The sequence below is a fragment of the Prionailurus bengalensis genome, chromosome F2 (genome assembly GCF_016509475.1).
Source record: "Prionailurus bengalensis isolate Pbe53 chromosome F2, Fcat_Pben_1.1_paternal_pri, whole genome shotgun sequence".
Lineage (NCBI taxonomy): Eukaryota > Metazoa > Chordata > Mammalia > Carnivora > Felidae > Prionailurus > Prionailurus bengalensis.
In genome coordinates this window covers 35653582-35669605 of record NC_057353.1, presented here as the reverse complement: position 1 = coordinate 35669605, position 16024 = coordinate 35653582, and the positions used below count along the sequence as shown (strand labels likewise).

Sequence of the window (16024 nt, the reverse complement as noted above, 5' to 3'; positions counted from 1 at the left end):
AAAAGAAATGAATATAATTATCCTACATTAAAAATATACTATAGTGCTGCCCCAAGAACCCACAATATGTGGTTATGTCGCACATGAAATAAAGAGCTCTTTCTGTTATTTCCAGTAACATACTCTGCTCTGGTCTCGGCCCAAGACAGACCCACCTTATGCTAAATAAATGTCATGGTACTTCATATTAAAGTGAGAATTTAGTGTGGGTTTGGGGCAGAGACTGATACAGCATCTACAGATTGTTTTCTTAAAGATCTTTAATTATGCATTTCAAACATGAAACATATATAGCATCATTGAAATTGCTAGTATATACATGAAAATCGAAAGGAAAAACACTGGTAAAAGTTGAATTTTGTGTTCAACTGTAACCCAGACACTCCTGAAACAAGGTATAAAACTTAAGCATTTGTAATCTGCCTATCCAGGTAAGACCTAAGGTGATGTCACTTCTGATTTTAAAAATGCTATTTGGGGGTTATTTTAAACCATCAACAATTTGCTGTGTTATTTTTTTAACTTTTGAAAAACTTTTATATTAAATTTCATTTGTAAAAAATGGGAAGAACAACCAAACTCTGGATATAGAAAAAAATTAAGGTAGCATAAATCAGAATTATGGTACTTGGAGATGCTAAAAATGTCTAGGATGGAGGCCAACTGTTATTCAGTGGTGAAAGTCACTGTTTCAAGGTCAAGTCCTTAAGTTTATGGGCAGGCTGCCTCAGTGGTTCAGGCTCTAAAGTTAACAAATTAAAGTCACTAAAGACTGGCTGATGCATGATCAAAAATTATAACTTACCAATTTACAACGATAATTATAACTATCATGAAGAAAAATATGAATTATTTGTGCTCAAGAAAATTTTGTGTTATAAGCCATAGTATAATCAGAAGGCTGTTTGTGAATCAGTTGGACAATCTGAATGGTGTCCCTGGAGCCATCATTTTTTGATAGGCTGATACTCCTGGTGTTACTGCTAGCACATAGTTGAAATTGTACACGGTCACGTCTGTTAAGTTTTCCAGACATGCCTCCCCTAGTATTGAGTCCCTCTCACCAAAATCTGCCTATTTGTACCCTCTTTTCTAGACAATGTACAGTCAGAGTCACCCATTTTTAAAACTTCCACTTACAGAGGATTCTTTAGAACAGTTAGGACCTGAGACTTACATACCCTAGTCATTCTTCAATAGATTTGAATCCCCAGGCTCCCCAAGAAGTACCCTCCATTTCCTGAGTGGGTTATTGTTCCAGATGGCCAGTCTCATCTATTACAGGCTAACTTCTTATTTAACTTCCATAAAGGAAAATTTTGTGTATAAAGTATGACTTTGAAGTTACTACATTTCAAAATAAAGTTTGGAAAATATTAATAATAAAGATTAAATTGGGGAAAAAGGGAAAATGTATTTTTTATTTGGAAAAAAAATGCCTTTATATTTTACAAAAGCACATTTCCACCGTGGATAACTTTAATCTCCATCTCTTGTCCAATGCATCCATTGATTTATTTGTGTGATAGATATTTATAAGCTCCTGCTCTTGCCTGGAAGCCTTCTAGGATCTGGGATATTGCAGTGAACATCACAAAATCCTTCTCCTACAACAAGATTTATTTGAATAGAGGAGGATACAATCAAAATCAAATAAATATACATAAGTATAGAAGCAATCAGTAAATTCAGTGGTGAAAATGAAACAGAGCAATATGATAGATGTTAGGCATTGGGGCAGGTGGGAAGGGGATACTGTAGTTTGAAGGATCTTCTGAAGAGGTGACATTTTCATTCAGGCTTAAACAGCAAGAGTGACTAGCGATGCAAAGATACGAGGAAATAACATTTCAGTTAGACCCGCTTCTAAATAACATTAAGGTTTTATGGCTGAAAGTTGTAGTCATGGCACCTCTACTTAGGATACCACAATTCGCATTTCAGTTGACTCTACCAACAAAGCTGTAGAAAGATTCCAAGTTCCTGATCAATAGTCATAGTGTTTCTGCTAAAGATTGGCTCTAGAAACACTGGGACCTTAGGATTGTCTCACTCAACATTTTTGTATACTTTGGACCACTACTGCATTTAAGAATTGATTTTATTGGCAATACCAAAGCTTTGAAACAAATCAGTATGTGGGGGGAAAAATTACAATGTTCATCAAGGACTGAAGCAGCACTGTTCAATAAAACTTGTTACAATGATGAAAATGCTTTATGTAGATATGGGGTCCAGAATAGTAGCCACTAGTTACATGTTGCTATTAGGCACTTCAAATGTAACTAGTCCAACTGAGGAACTGATTTTTAAATTATACTTAATTTAATTTAAATGTAAATAGTAACATGCGGCTAATGGCTACCATATTGACAAAGCAGGTCTAGAGAATTAATCTTCAATAATTTATCAGTGTTTCAGACCATACAAATTAATCAATTCCTTAAAATTCTGAAGCCACATCTTTGGGAGTATAAGAGGTAAAAATGAAGCATTTATATCTTAATTTATACTTTATTGGTTAAAAGCATGTCGCAAACACAACATGTTTATAATGAATTTAGTCGTTTCGCTGCCACCACACTTCCCATTTGTTTTTCCTTTGGCACAGGATGAAATATAGTTTACTCGCTTTGACTTTGGAGGTAATGGTGCAATACTCTACATAGGGAAGAACTGAACCAGAACAATGTACAAAAGGCTATTAAATTGAAAAGCATTAGTCTCTGTTCCTCTGATGTGTTTTGTGTTCACGGTCCTAATTTCCGCTATTTCTGACTAGTAAGAAAAAAGTAGTGATGGAATCTGATTGAGGAAGAAAAAATCTGAAAAGATCTTTGGAATAAAAAGTAGTTATTACTGTTGTTAAATCCCCTCCAAAGGAAGAAAGAAAGAAAGAAAGGAAGGAAGAAAGAAAGAAAAAGAAAAAAAAATCATGAACAAGAATGAATGAATGATAGCATAAAAATTTTGCAAAGCAATAATCTATATTATTTTTTGGTCATTAGCAGCAGAAAATATCTCATTTTTATCATACTAATGAATATTTTATGTAATTATGATTATTACTACTCTTAAAAAATAATGCTATAGAAATCAGCTATGAAAGTAAAAGTAATAATGTCCAAAAAAAAAAAGAAAGCAATAATGTTTACTGCCCCAAAGTGAAGTTCCTGTAGGCGATAATGCATTTTGTAAGGTTAATAGAAAAGAAGAAAGACTTTCTCATTTCCAAGATTTTCCAGAAACATTATGTTTTTTCTTCTAGCTTGGCAGACTGAACTCAAATATACATGCTTGAGAATGGCATTTGGTAGTCATATTAGTTTTATATAAACTAGATCATATGAGACTTATTCAAACCACTAAGGCTAGTAATAATTAAAATATTACTCAAAGCCATCTTTTTTTTTCTAGTTGTCAACTTTGGCTTTGGAATTGAATGAAGCAATGCATATTTTGTAAAGTTCTATAAAAATATATCTTGTGAACACATTTTTAGTTATAACAGGAATATGCAAGTAATTTTTGTTATCAAATAATGGATAATTTCTACTAATGAGTTTGAGGACTAAAAGATACATGAGCTGGACCATATATCACCAACTCACTCCCTTTATGCAGAAGATAGCTCGCTAACTCAGTTCTCCTTTCAGAAAATAATGCTCTAAATATTGCCCGATACAAAATCTAAGGCACAAATGTCTAACATTTAGAAACACTGTATCAATAACAATGGCTTTATATTGTTTTTATTTAATTTTGGATAGAGTATAAGATTTAATTAAAATGATTCTTTTCTTTAATATCATTCACTTAAATATTAAACCTTTTTAGTTCTATTAAAATGGTGTTTTCTTCACAAAATAATCAATAACCAAATTTTCAGGAATAAATATGTAGCAGAAAGTGAGATTCATCTATATTCATTACGTCTGTAAAACTAATTACAATTGCAAATTCTTTTTGAACCACACAATAAAATTCAAGAAAAGTTGAAAAGCTCTGAAACGTTGCATAAAAGAGAAATAGGAATTTATTTTGGTCTTCATATATAAGCAAAAGACAGAAAAAAAATTAATTTGCTCAACTAAATAATCAGGTTGCTCACCTAAACAGGTTTTGCTCCTTACTTCCATGTCAATTTGAATCCTCATGAAGAAATACAGGCAGGATTACGTAGTCTTAATTATCCTGGAACTTTCATCAATATCCCCCAACAGACAAATTTTAAATGGGCATAGCATAAATGTGCACTTGAAACACAGGCTATATTGAGCACGGAGGGATTTTTTCACATAAGTATTTTACATAAACCCATCTTCTCTTTTTTGACACTTGTATTTTTATCAGTTTTTAACACCTAATTTATTTATTTATTATCTGCAATATTGTTTTGTTCACTTGATAATCCTCACTCGGGAATGTGTGTTTCCTTATTTACCAAATACTGTTTTATCTAACTCAAGTTCCTTCTTTTCTCCAGACACTGCCAAGGTGCTTCCCTCCTGACCTCCTAATAATGTTTTCTTTTCTAACCCTCCCCAGCTATAGCACAATCTCTGTCAGACGCTTCTAATTCTACATTTCTTTTCACTTCATTTCCTCCTTATTTTAGTCCATCATTTCTATGTCTGTCTTCCTATACATTGTATTTTATTGATTTGGCATTGGATGCCCCATCAAGCTGCTGTTTTCATATTGCATTCTGTGCAGTTGATTCTAGAATTACCACTCTTAGTTACCATCCCACCCCTCCTAGAGCACCCACCCACCCTCATGTGCCACTTACACTTCTGGTGTTCAAACCTCATTTCCTCTTCTCCCCAGAAGATATGTCGTCTCTTGCCCATCATCACCATTAACCTGATGGGACATAGACTATTTTGTACTCTCCTTTGGTATGATGTGTGCTAACTTCGTTTTCCATACTACCCCTAAAGTTTTCCTGTGAAAGCCCAGTCAACACATCCTTCTTCACTTCTTCACTGTCAGAAGCTTCTGAAATTTCTCTCAATTTACAAATCTTCCAGCCAAGTGAGAGACATTTTATCTCTTTTATGCAAAAATATTACCATGTTAAACTTCTTTATTTTGCCAAAACATCAAATCTTATATACTATATTTAATCTTCTGTCATGAGACTCCTTATTACTTAGAATAATTTTCTTTTTTTTTTTTAATTTTTTTTTCAACGTTTATTTATTTTTGCGACAGAGAGAGACAGAGCATGAACGGGGGAGGGGCAGAGAGAGAGGGAGACACAGAATCGGAAACAGGCTCCAGGCTCTGAGCCATCAGCCCAGAGCCCGATGCGGGGCTCGAACTCACGGACCGCGAGATCGTGACCTGGCTGAAGTCGGACGCTTAACCGACTGCGCCACCCAGGCGCCCCTAGAATAATTTTAAAAAATTATTTGGCTTCATAGTAGTTGTTCAAGGCTCCATTATTTGGCTGAGTGATTTGGAAAGTTATTTACTTATTTTTATTTGGGAGAATTTTCTCCTTTTTTCCCCCCTCAACAGTAAGCAAATAGTGCTTATTCATATTTGTTTCACTTGATAGAAATGAACCAGTAGCATAGTGCTTTCCATTTGTTAATGATTGTGATAATCTGACTTCCCACGGACTGCCTGAGAACTCCATCACTATTTTATGGCACATCAGGTTGTTGAGGATTTCCTTTGAGTTTAAGGAAGGGCAGTTACCTTTTGACCTTCGTTTTCAAGTAAATAAACCACAGCAAAACATTGGCAACAGAAGGAATGTTTTCAGGAGTATATTAGCATAAAGTAATTAGGCAATGGTAATGAGGATCAGTCTCTCCTGTTATGGCAACAAGTGTTCCTGAACCCTGAAACAAAGTCACTTAGGAATCTTTCAGGGTTTTTTGCTCTGTAATTCCTTGGGAGTTCTCTGCCCAATCTACCCTTATCTCTTAGGAGCAAACCTCTAATTCAACATAGGCCTTAAACACCTAATTTGTTGACAACTAGCTTTGTGTCCCTTTGAAAGGAGAAAGACGTTTCCCTCTGGCACATTCTCTCCTGGGCATCAGCTGCCCTTCCTTGCCCCCCCACCCCCACCCCCCTACACACCCCAAGCCTCTGCACTTGCTCAGAGCTTTTTAGTGGAGTCTGTTGATGACTCTTTGCTTCTGCCCAGTGCATTATTTTTATTGCTGATTGCACTACCCACATTCTTTGAGCTCAGTGAGTTTCCTTTTGTGTTTGAAGAAGAAGCCAAAGATAATAATACTCCACAGCAGTAGCTCAACCCTCTGATTATACCTATGTGATATCATGAACCGTCTCTTTCCTACCCTCCATGGCATGACCATGTCCTGGTATACTGACCACCCCTGCTCTACAAAATGCAATGAGAATAAACAGAAAGGTTACCTAAAGGGCAGGAATAGTCCTTGGAGAATAGAGGCTTTGTTTTAAGTAAATATCCCCCAAGGTAGTAAAGCTTGCTTGAATTAAGTCTAAAAGAGAGAGAGAGAGAGCAAAGAATGATAATGATACTCATGGGAAGGAGAGTAACACCTAGAAACAAACTGGCAGATGGATAATTTCCATGCAATAGTCTAAGTATGCTGGTAGATGTGCGATGCTTAGAGGGGTAGTAAAGAGGGCCTGAGAAAGCCTTTCCGTGGGGATGCTTAAACTAAATATTGACCAACCAGTCCCCCTGCATCCAGACTGAGGAAAAGACTTGCTGATATGTCTTCTGTCTTCCACTGCCTGGTTTTCTCTATCTTTGAACACTTATTCAGCACCCCATGCTGGCTCCTGTTCCAGGGCTGAGGAAAACAATGTTTGAATAAGATAGATGAGGTGCATACTCTGATGAGAGACAGGTGAGCAAACAAATAAAGATGATTTCAGAGAACAATAGGTATTGTGAAGCAAATAAAACATGATGAGTTGAGAGGAAAAAAAATTGAGGAAAGACCACTTTAGATTGGGTAGTTAAAAACTAAATTGAATACACCGCCCTATGTACCTTGAGTAAAAATAGCCGTATACTTGATTCAGCAGGAACATAGTTTTTATTGCAAATGAAACATCTTTCTTCAGGTCAAAACTAAAGTGATGGTAATTCTTGATAGGTGTGCTAATGACACAGCTGTTTTCCGGCTCATTATATTCACTAAGTGGTAGTTTCTGTTTCATAGAGGCAGCAGTAACAGCATTTCACAGTCTTTTGAAATTAGTTGTTTGCCTCTGCTCCCCTCTAGATTGAATGTACATTCTTAAAGAGTTCATATTTTTGGAAGCTAAAGCTGCTAGTGCAGTGGGAGGAATGAAACCTTTTCTATTTTTCAACACTTAATTATATGATATGTGAACTGAAATTTAGATCTCTCCGCCAATATTCATGATCCTTAGATCCCAAAGGAGGTGTGTGTCGGGGGAAGGGGGGTTGGGGAGCAAGGAAGCAAAAGGTCCTAGCACTGTGCGGTACAATTACATATGGAATTTGAGGCTCCTTACCTTAAATGCAGTGTAGTGATGAAACATTTTTTAGTACACTGTTCTTCTCTGCATCATAACCATCGCAAAGTGGTTTCTGAACAAGAGTAAATGCAAGAAGAAACAAGTACAAAGGTGTGAGGACCTAAAAAGAAAGCAGGGTCAACATACACACACACATCTTTCTCTCTCACCTCAGAGCTTTCTGTTCTAGGACCAAACCACATTTGTGGCACACGAACGTTTCTTTGCCATTCATTATTCACATATATAAATGGATTAAAAGCTGTAAATATTTATGTTACTATATGTTCTATTATGGGTGAATAATTATGAATTTTTAAGTTTTAAAAATTAGTATTCTTTATGTCAGGACTTAAGAAATACTAATTAACAAAAGAGTGACCCATAGCTGACATATCATGTAACCTTTTGGTGTCTAGATTTTTCAGTATGAATTAATCTAAAAACAAAGGATTTTTTTTACCATTTGGAGACTATAAAAGGTGTTGTCTACATTTAACACAAGTAGTAAACAAAATATTCCGCAAATGCCATATCTCCTTTCCTTTGAAACACAAATATATTTTATTTATTAAAATAATTTACATTTCTAAATCCAGATGCTAATTCTCACAGATTCTTCTTTGAAAATAGTCCAAGACATGAAGGAATATTCCAGAATTGTGAATTTTGAAATGATTTAGAAGAGTCACCTGTTAATATGTTACTTCCTTCCCCTATCATAGTGAGTCTGTATTTTGAACATTTTTAAAATGCAGACACTATCCAAAGTGATTTGACCCATAGAGGTGGAAGAATTTTCCTTTTTTCCCTGTAGGTTCTTTGGTTCATCTGATAATTAAATTGACATAAGACAGATTAACAGGAGGAAAAAAAATTAATTCTATATGTATAGAGCTCCATGAAAATAAGAGACCTCTTCAAAGGGGACGAGGGACATTCACAGGACATAAGAAAAGCAGATATTTGGTAATTAGATGTTTGCCCTGCCATATGTGTTGGTTGTTCAGATAAAAAGTTATCTCTGGTAATATCTCTCCTTTTGCACCAGGCCCCCTATCTAAATTCTTTTAGGTAGTTAAGAGAGAGGTGAATTTTTGTCTTGAATCTGCTGGGTCTTGATTGCCTTCAGCTGAAAATATCGGCATGCCAAAGTGGCACGTTTGGGGATAGCATATTCTGCCCCTCTTCAGACATGTCAAGATGTGCTGCTGCGTTATTTCTCCCAGAATCACATCTGGTTCATCTTTGCCTGATGAGCCCTGAAAATTGTGCTTGCAAAATCATTGCAGAAATTCATGCCTGCCTTGGCGAAAAAGTGCATTTTAGTGGTTGCTTTGAACAGGTTTTCTCCTAAGGTTTATAGACCAAAATCCGGTTTGTGTCAGCTCTTGTGATAAGATAATGAAAACTTCTGAGAATGGCATTGTCTTTGCCAGATACATCTATTAAGCATCCCTTAGATTTTTTTTCCTCCAATTTTCTTTCCCAATGTTGAAAAAGAAATATAGCTAATTAAATGTAAATGGCCTTGTTCTCTTTCTTTAAATACTACAATACCTTTTACAATTCTCAGTACAGGCAGTAAATTTGAATACAATAGTTTAGTGTGAAACCAAATTAATGACTTTATATTTTTAGGGTTTTATAAGGTGAGATTTTTACATTTCTAGTTCACATGTTACTGTTGAATGGAGCATGAATTGCAATTAAATGGCACGGAACATAGTTTCGTTTCTTTTTTAAAGCATAAACGTGTTGGTTGCAGTATTATTTATAGTAGCAAATTTAAATGGCTAGAATGGAGCCTTACTAATCTTACATTTGCTAGCCAGAATGCTATTTAGCCATCACAAATACTTATGAAGATAATATAATAATATTTTATCATAAGGGAATTGCCTATGTATTTTCAGGTTTTTTAAATGAGTGTATATTCTAAACTTTTTGTTATGAAAAATTTCAAAAAAACAGAAAAGTTGGAAGAATGAATACATGCACACTTAACATCTAAATTTAACAACTGTTAGTGTTTGCCTGTATCTTCTGTGTGTATGTGAGCCATGCAACATGACTGCCTAAGCTTTTGGTTAAACCTTTGAAGGAAAGTTGTTGATATCATCAAACTTCATCTTTAACTGTAGGATCTAAGTTTTGGTGGCTCAATCAGTTGAGTGTCTGGCTCAGGTCAAGATCTCACAGTTCATGAGTTCAAGTCCTTCATCAGGCTCTCTGCTGTCAGTGGGGAGCCCGCTCTGGATCCTCTGGATCTCTCTCTCTCTCTCTCTCTCTCTCTCTCTCTCTCTCTCCCTCTCTCCTTCTTTCTTTCTCAAAAATAAATAAACATTTTAAAAAATATACAGGATCTAGGGATTACCCATGCATTGCATTTGGTTGTCAGGTCTATTTAGATATTTAACTAATCATTCTTCCCAGGCTTTTCCCATATTTTTTTTTTTTCTTGCTGAGACCTGGCCAGTTTTCCTGTAAACATGCCACATTCTGGAATGTGCTTGATTGCTTCCTTTAAATGTCATTTAACTTATTCCTTTATTCCTATAAACTGGAAGAAGTTAGGTGTAAAAGCTCAATTACATTCTATTTTAAACATGTTTGACTTCTATCTGTGTGTGCTTCATAAACGATTCTGTGCCTTTCAATGCCTGGCTACTCTATTATGTATCACATTAGGGGGCACATAATATCAAAGTTGCCTTCTGACTGAAACAAATCTTGATCACTTGGCTAAGGTGGCAACTACCATATTTCCGTATTGTAATGATACACTTTCAATGCTAAAATAAACACAAATACACACATGTACACAGGAATGCATGTAAAATTTTGATAATATTGGTGGATTGTATCAATCTCCAGTTTCTTAGCTTTGATACTATGTAAGAGTTGTCATTGGGGAAGGTTAGGCAAGAGTATAAGAAATCTGTTATCTGTTATAGCTGTCATGTGAATCTACAGTTACTTCAATATAATAAGCTTTTTTAAAAAACCAGCAGCTAAGTTATGGGCTGATTTTTAGTAATATACATTGCTAACAGTGAATAAATTAACCTAATAATTGGCATTTATCATTATCAATTTTTATTCCAGTAGATTCAGTAATTATGTATGAGCTTGGTCAAGTATGTGGCATTATTAAACATGTTTAAATACTAAATTTTATAAGAAATTGTGATCATTTGCTTTCACTGTGTGCTTTTGAAGTGTATCTAAGGCAGTGGGTCAGTTGAATGGGGCACCTGTACCAAAGCATACTTTTCCTTTGTGTAACTCCAGCATGGCCATCAATTATCTTTTTCTCAAATTTCCATTTCATTTCTCTTGCCCCTTCAAACAAGCAGTGGCTTAGGTTGGTAAACATTTGGATGTCTGTCTAAGGCTCAGAACTCATTGCTGGCTCCTTCTTGCCCAGATTCCATAATTTCCTATGCACTGCTCCCTCCCAACCTCCAGTCCTGTGAGACCACTTGGTAAGTCTGGCTAGCAAGGGTGGGTCCAGGGTTCAGAGCACTCACCTGGTGTCTCAGACATCTCATTCTGCCGTGAGAAGCAGTAGAAGGAAATACAGGCCTACCAACAGAGCAGAAGCCACCATCTCTTCCTCTCCCCTTTAAACATTCATATAAATTGCCCTTTCCCTTATTATTGCCATGACTTTGTCTCTCATTCACTATTACTACATGTCTGATTTTTTTTCGTAGGTACCAGGTTCATTTTGGACATCAGATTTCCCAGACACTCTCTAGGCCACTCAGAAACAGTACATGATTGCTTGTAAACAAATCTATATGTATAGACAAACGTGTTTCTCTATCCCACCACCCCCCCCCATAGCTGGTGAGTTTCCATGGTAAGAATATCATTTTAATAAATAGTCTGATACTCCTATTAAGAAGTTAGCTTGGTTTGAACAATCTCAGATATATGTTAGTCATCCTATGGTGGTTTGGTGAAAAAATAGAGGAATTTGTTCTTTAAGCATGTGTGTAGGTCTCCTACAATATGCCAGACATAGCTCCCAAAGCTGATCATTCAGTGTGAAGGAAACATACTGCCCCTACTTGGGCATATAGCACAGTGGAGCAGGGGGAAGACTGTACCACTTTAAAATTGATAATACAGCAACAGATTGTGTAAGTGCTGTGAAGTGAAATTACAGACTACTATGAAACAGTATAACAGGGTCACCTGATTTCAGTCAGCGGGCAGGTAAGACCTTTTTGTGCAAAGGAAATTTCAGCTGAAAATGAACAGATGATTCACACTTCATCGGATGAAGTGTGTGAGGAAGGGAAAGAACAAAGTGGAGAAAACTGCATAGGAGAAGTCTTAAGGAAGAAAAGAGCTTTACTCTATCAGAAACTGAAACAATGCCGATGTCACTAAAACATCATGAGCACAAAAGGGACCTGCAGTGGTTGTGCACGGGCTGGAGGCAGGGACCCAGTCTGAATTCCATTTTGGATGCAGGAGGAGACAGACCGGGAGCTTTGAGTTGGCATCGCACTCATCTCAGTGAAATACAGTGGCAGCTCGGAGTAGGATGGTGACAGCGAAGATGGCAAGGAATCAAGAGGTTTCAGATGCTATTTCAGAGGTGGGGAAGGCTGGAGGAAGCTCACAGTGGCAGGCGAGGGCTGAGGAACCAATGATGCCTTCTGTAATGTTCAGTTTAGACATACGAGGCATTCATAGATTTACATCAAGTTGTTGGCTAAATAATGAATCTGTGTATCAGAAGAGAGGTAAAAGTAGATCAGGTCTACTAATTGGTTTCTAAAAAGTCTGAAAATAGCACCCTCTTCAGACAGCAGGAGGATCCTTTTTCTCCATAGTTGTCAGCAAACAATATGCCTGTATTAAGACAGAGTTTTAGGGGCGCCTGGGTGGCTCAGATGGTTAAGCGTCTGACTCTTGATTTTGGCTCAGGTCATGATCTCATGGTTCATTAGATCGAGCCCCGCATCAGGTTCTGTGCTGAGAGCATGGGGCTTGCTTGGGATTCTCTCTCTGCCCCTCCCTGGTTCGTATGCTTTCTCTCTCTCTCTCTCTCTCTCTCTCTCTCAAAATAAATAAACATTAAAAAAAAAAAAAACAAAGAGATATGGGGCTCCTGGATGGCTCAGTCAGGTAAGCATTGGACTTCGGCTCAGGTCATGATGTCGGCGGAGGTGGGTTTGAGCCCCACATCGGGTTCTATGCTGAGGGCTCAGAGTCTGGAGCCTGCTTTCGATTCTGTGTCTCCCTCTCTCTCTGCCCCTCCCCCATTCATGTTCTCTCTCTCTCTCTCTCTCTCTCTCTCTGTGTGTGTCTAAAATAAACATTAAAAAAAAAACAGAATTTTAAAGGGAATTAAAAAAAAAAAAAAAGCAAACCCAGTTCCTCATGTGTGTTATTGCTTCGTGGTATATAGCCTGCAGTACTCTGTGTATTTGTTATCTATGTGAACAAGGTGGTCTGCCTGGATCCCATGCTATACGGAACAAAAAAATCTGTGTAAACTTGTAGCTAACGTGTAATATTGGTGTTTAACTAGGAATTCCTCCTTGGTAATGTTTAAGTGCTTTTTTTTTTCTAGAAGTTGACATTGCACATGTGCTAGTTTTGATTATTTTTAGGGTATACTTCCACTCCTTCCACCCCCTTTTATAAGGGCTGTAGCCAAAAAAAGGCCAGTGGCAAGATAGAAACAACAGATTTAGAGCTCGGTGATTCTTCTTTCTTTCCCCTTACACCAAAGACCAAAACAAAACGTACATTGTTTGGAAGGGTGAAACAGTTTGTTTCTCTCCTGCATGGTTCAAAGACCTTTGCATATCATACCTTTCTAAAAATAATGGAATATATACTAAACATCTGCCTATTGAAGTAGAACACTTGTATTCTTGTGACATCTGCATAGCTTTTGACTTCTAAAAGGATAACTTACCTTTACTTGGTCCTTTCCTCCATAAACGCGTTTTCTTTCGAGAAATATTTAGTAAGCTTCTGCCATGTGCAAGGCATTTTTGTGGAAACGGGAAACCACAAATGAACAAAGACAGATATCTTTGCCATCATGGAGTTTATATTCTAGTGGAGAGAGAATGAACAGCAAATACAACATGCATTGTGCTAAAACAGTGATCGACATGGTGCAGGAAAATAAAGGAGGGGAGTGAAATCACATGTGGGTGGGTGGAGTGTGAGAATTCAGTTTTAGGTAGTGTGGTGAGAGGAGGTTTCACTTAGAAGGGAAATTTGCATAGAGACTTAAATACCATTTTAAATATCCTCTTTCTACAAAATCGTTCGCAAGCCCCATTTCTGAAATGGCAACCTAGAGTGACTGTGACATGTTTACATCCTCTGTGACAGAATGCTTGGCAAATTACTTGTACCATTGCTTTCTACCACTCTGAGAAGACATGGATAAGTGGAATAGAAGCACAACGTGAATATCTGCAATTTATACAACTCTCTGCCAAGGCTGCTGTCAATGAGAAGTTGTTCTGAACTCACCTATGATTCCATATTACCTTCAGAATGTTTGCAAATGGACTATGCCTATCTTGAGGCAGAATTTACATTTTTTCCCCATAGTAGTGGCAAGCTGAGGCTATGTTCCTGTCCTCACACAGCAGCGTACGTCTGTCCCAAAGAGCCATGGCCATGTCTCAGTACTGGGGAGATAGAACAACGTGAAGTGCTTGTCTGAGAAAAATTGGAATACAGTTCGGGCTTTTTCCCTGATGTTTTTCTGTCCTTCAGCTCAGAGAGCTTTCCATTTCATTGTTCCATAAATAACCATGGCCAGTTATTTCTTTATCTGAATCCAGTAGGTATTTAGCCATTTTTATTTATTATTTTAGGATAGATAGATAGATAGATAGATAGATAGATAGATAGATAGATAGATAGAATTTAAGAATAATTTATACGGAGATTGACAGTTTTAACACCCAGTTAAAAGCTCTTGTTGTAGTTAGATGAAAATGCTGGCTTTCTTTTAAATTATGAGAATATCTTCTGCTCACATACTATTAGCAGTAAGCCCTGGATCTTCATGCCCACATATATGTCCCTGAATCAATCTTTTCATGGCCTAACTTTGTATTTTAAAGTCTGTTTAATCAAGATATGTATTAATTCCAGCTACCTGGCACCAAAAAATTATTAAGAAGAGGTTAAAAATATAAGAGGTTAATCTCTTATATTAACCTCTTAAATATAAGTGGTTAGTCTCTTTCCTGTTGGCAGGAAAGAGATGCGTGGCTAAAGCTATAATATGGCTGAAGTCTGAAGAAGAAACAAAAAGCAGGAACTGAAATTGTAAACAAAAGTGTAAAGGAAAATAAGATTACTAGTTTCAATACAATTTTAACAATAATAAAAACCAATCTGCCAGGTCCTCAGAAAGTTCTTTATATTTAAAACAGTAACTATACTATGAGTCAATTATTAGTTTGTAATAACCCAATGACTAGTGTCTTGATCAGGATGACCATTGTTAAGAGACAAAGCAGGAATAGGATATGAACTTAGAGATGGTAATTAAACTATTTCCTTCTTTATAAATCACAGCGTCTGTAGAGAAGACAGCCCAGCATAGCTAGAATGAAGTACAATTACCCAAAGATCCTAAGAAATTTTTATATTTGGATTCATTTAGATGGGATGGGAAAACGTTCATTTTTATCATACCACCTGAAGTCCAAGAATCCTCAGTTGATTGTGTGTGTGTGTGTGTGTGTGTGTGTGTGTGTGTGTGTGTGAATGACCATATGAATAACTGACAAATCCTAGAAAATCTAGTCAGGCTAAACAATTATTAGCCAAAAGATTGGGAAAGCCCTATAATAAATCACTTATTAATATCTAAGTAAGGGAAGGAGAGCAGAGAAGACTTGAGTTGGAAGTATTTTTGTAAAACATACTTATCTAAGTAGTATAAATATATAACTTCCAATTGAAATGTTGTCTGTAAATACAAATTTTGAAATAAAGTAAAATAACATAGTTTAGAATATCCTTAGTTTTTCCAATATTAAAGCACTTTGAATAGTCTTATTCTGAAATTTTCAATAGAAAATATTTTAATGTAATCAAATACAGCATTTTTGAAAAATTTTTTGCCATTAGTAAGAATTTATGGCAAAACATATTGTGTGCAAGCTAATGATTAATTCAACAACCTTTATAAATACTTGCTATGGGGTAAGTCACGTATTTTCACTAGAGATAAGAGTAGACACTTTTTATATAAAATGACCAATGCTATGATTGAGTGAAGTCAGGATACTGTGAAAGTATATAGGAGAGGCAGTTGACCCAGATGGGAATCACTGTGATGATTTTTTTTTAAGATAACTTTGTTCATTTAGGGTCACCATATAATTTATCATCCAAACCAGAACATATTTGAAGGTGAAAGAGGACTCTACTTATAATTACATGGGGGAATGTGTATAATGTAGGCATATCAAGAAGGATGGCCTCTTTATTCCATCTCCAGCATTTTAGG

The 16024-nt window shown here is 36.4% G+C and overlaps 1 protein-coding gene across 2 annotated transcripts in view; it reads left to right on the top strand.

The window, feature by feature from the left end:
- MMP16 (matrix metallopeptidase 16) overlaps positions 1-16024 on the top strand; it is a 309833-nt gene that overhangs the window by 230749 nt on the left and 63060 nt on the right. The gene's annotated exons all lie outside the window — the stretch shown is intronic.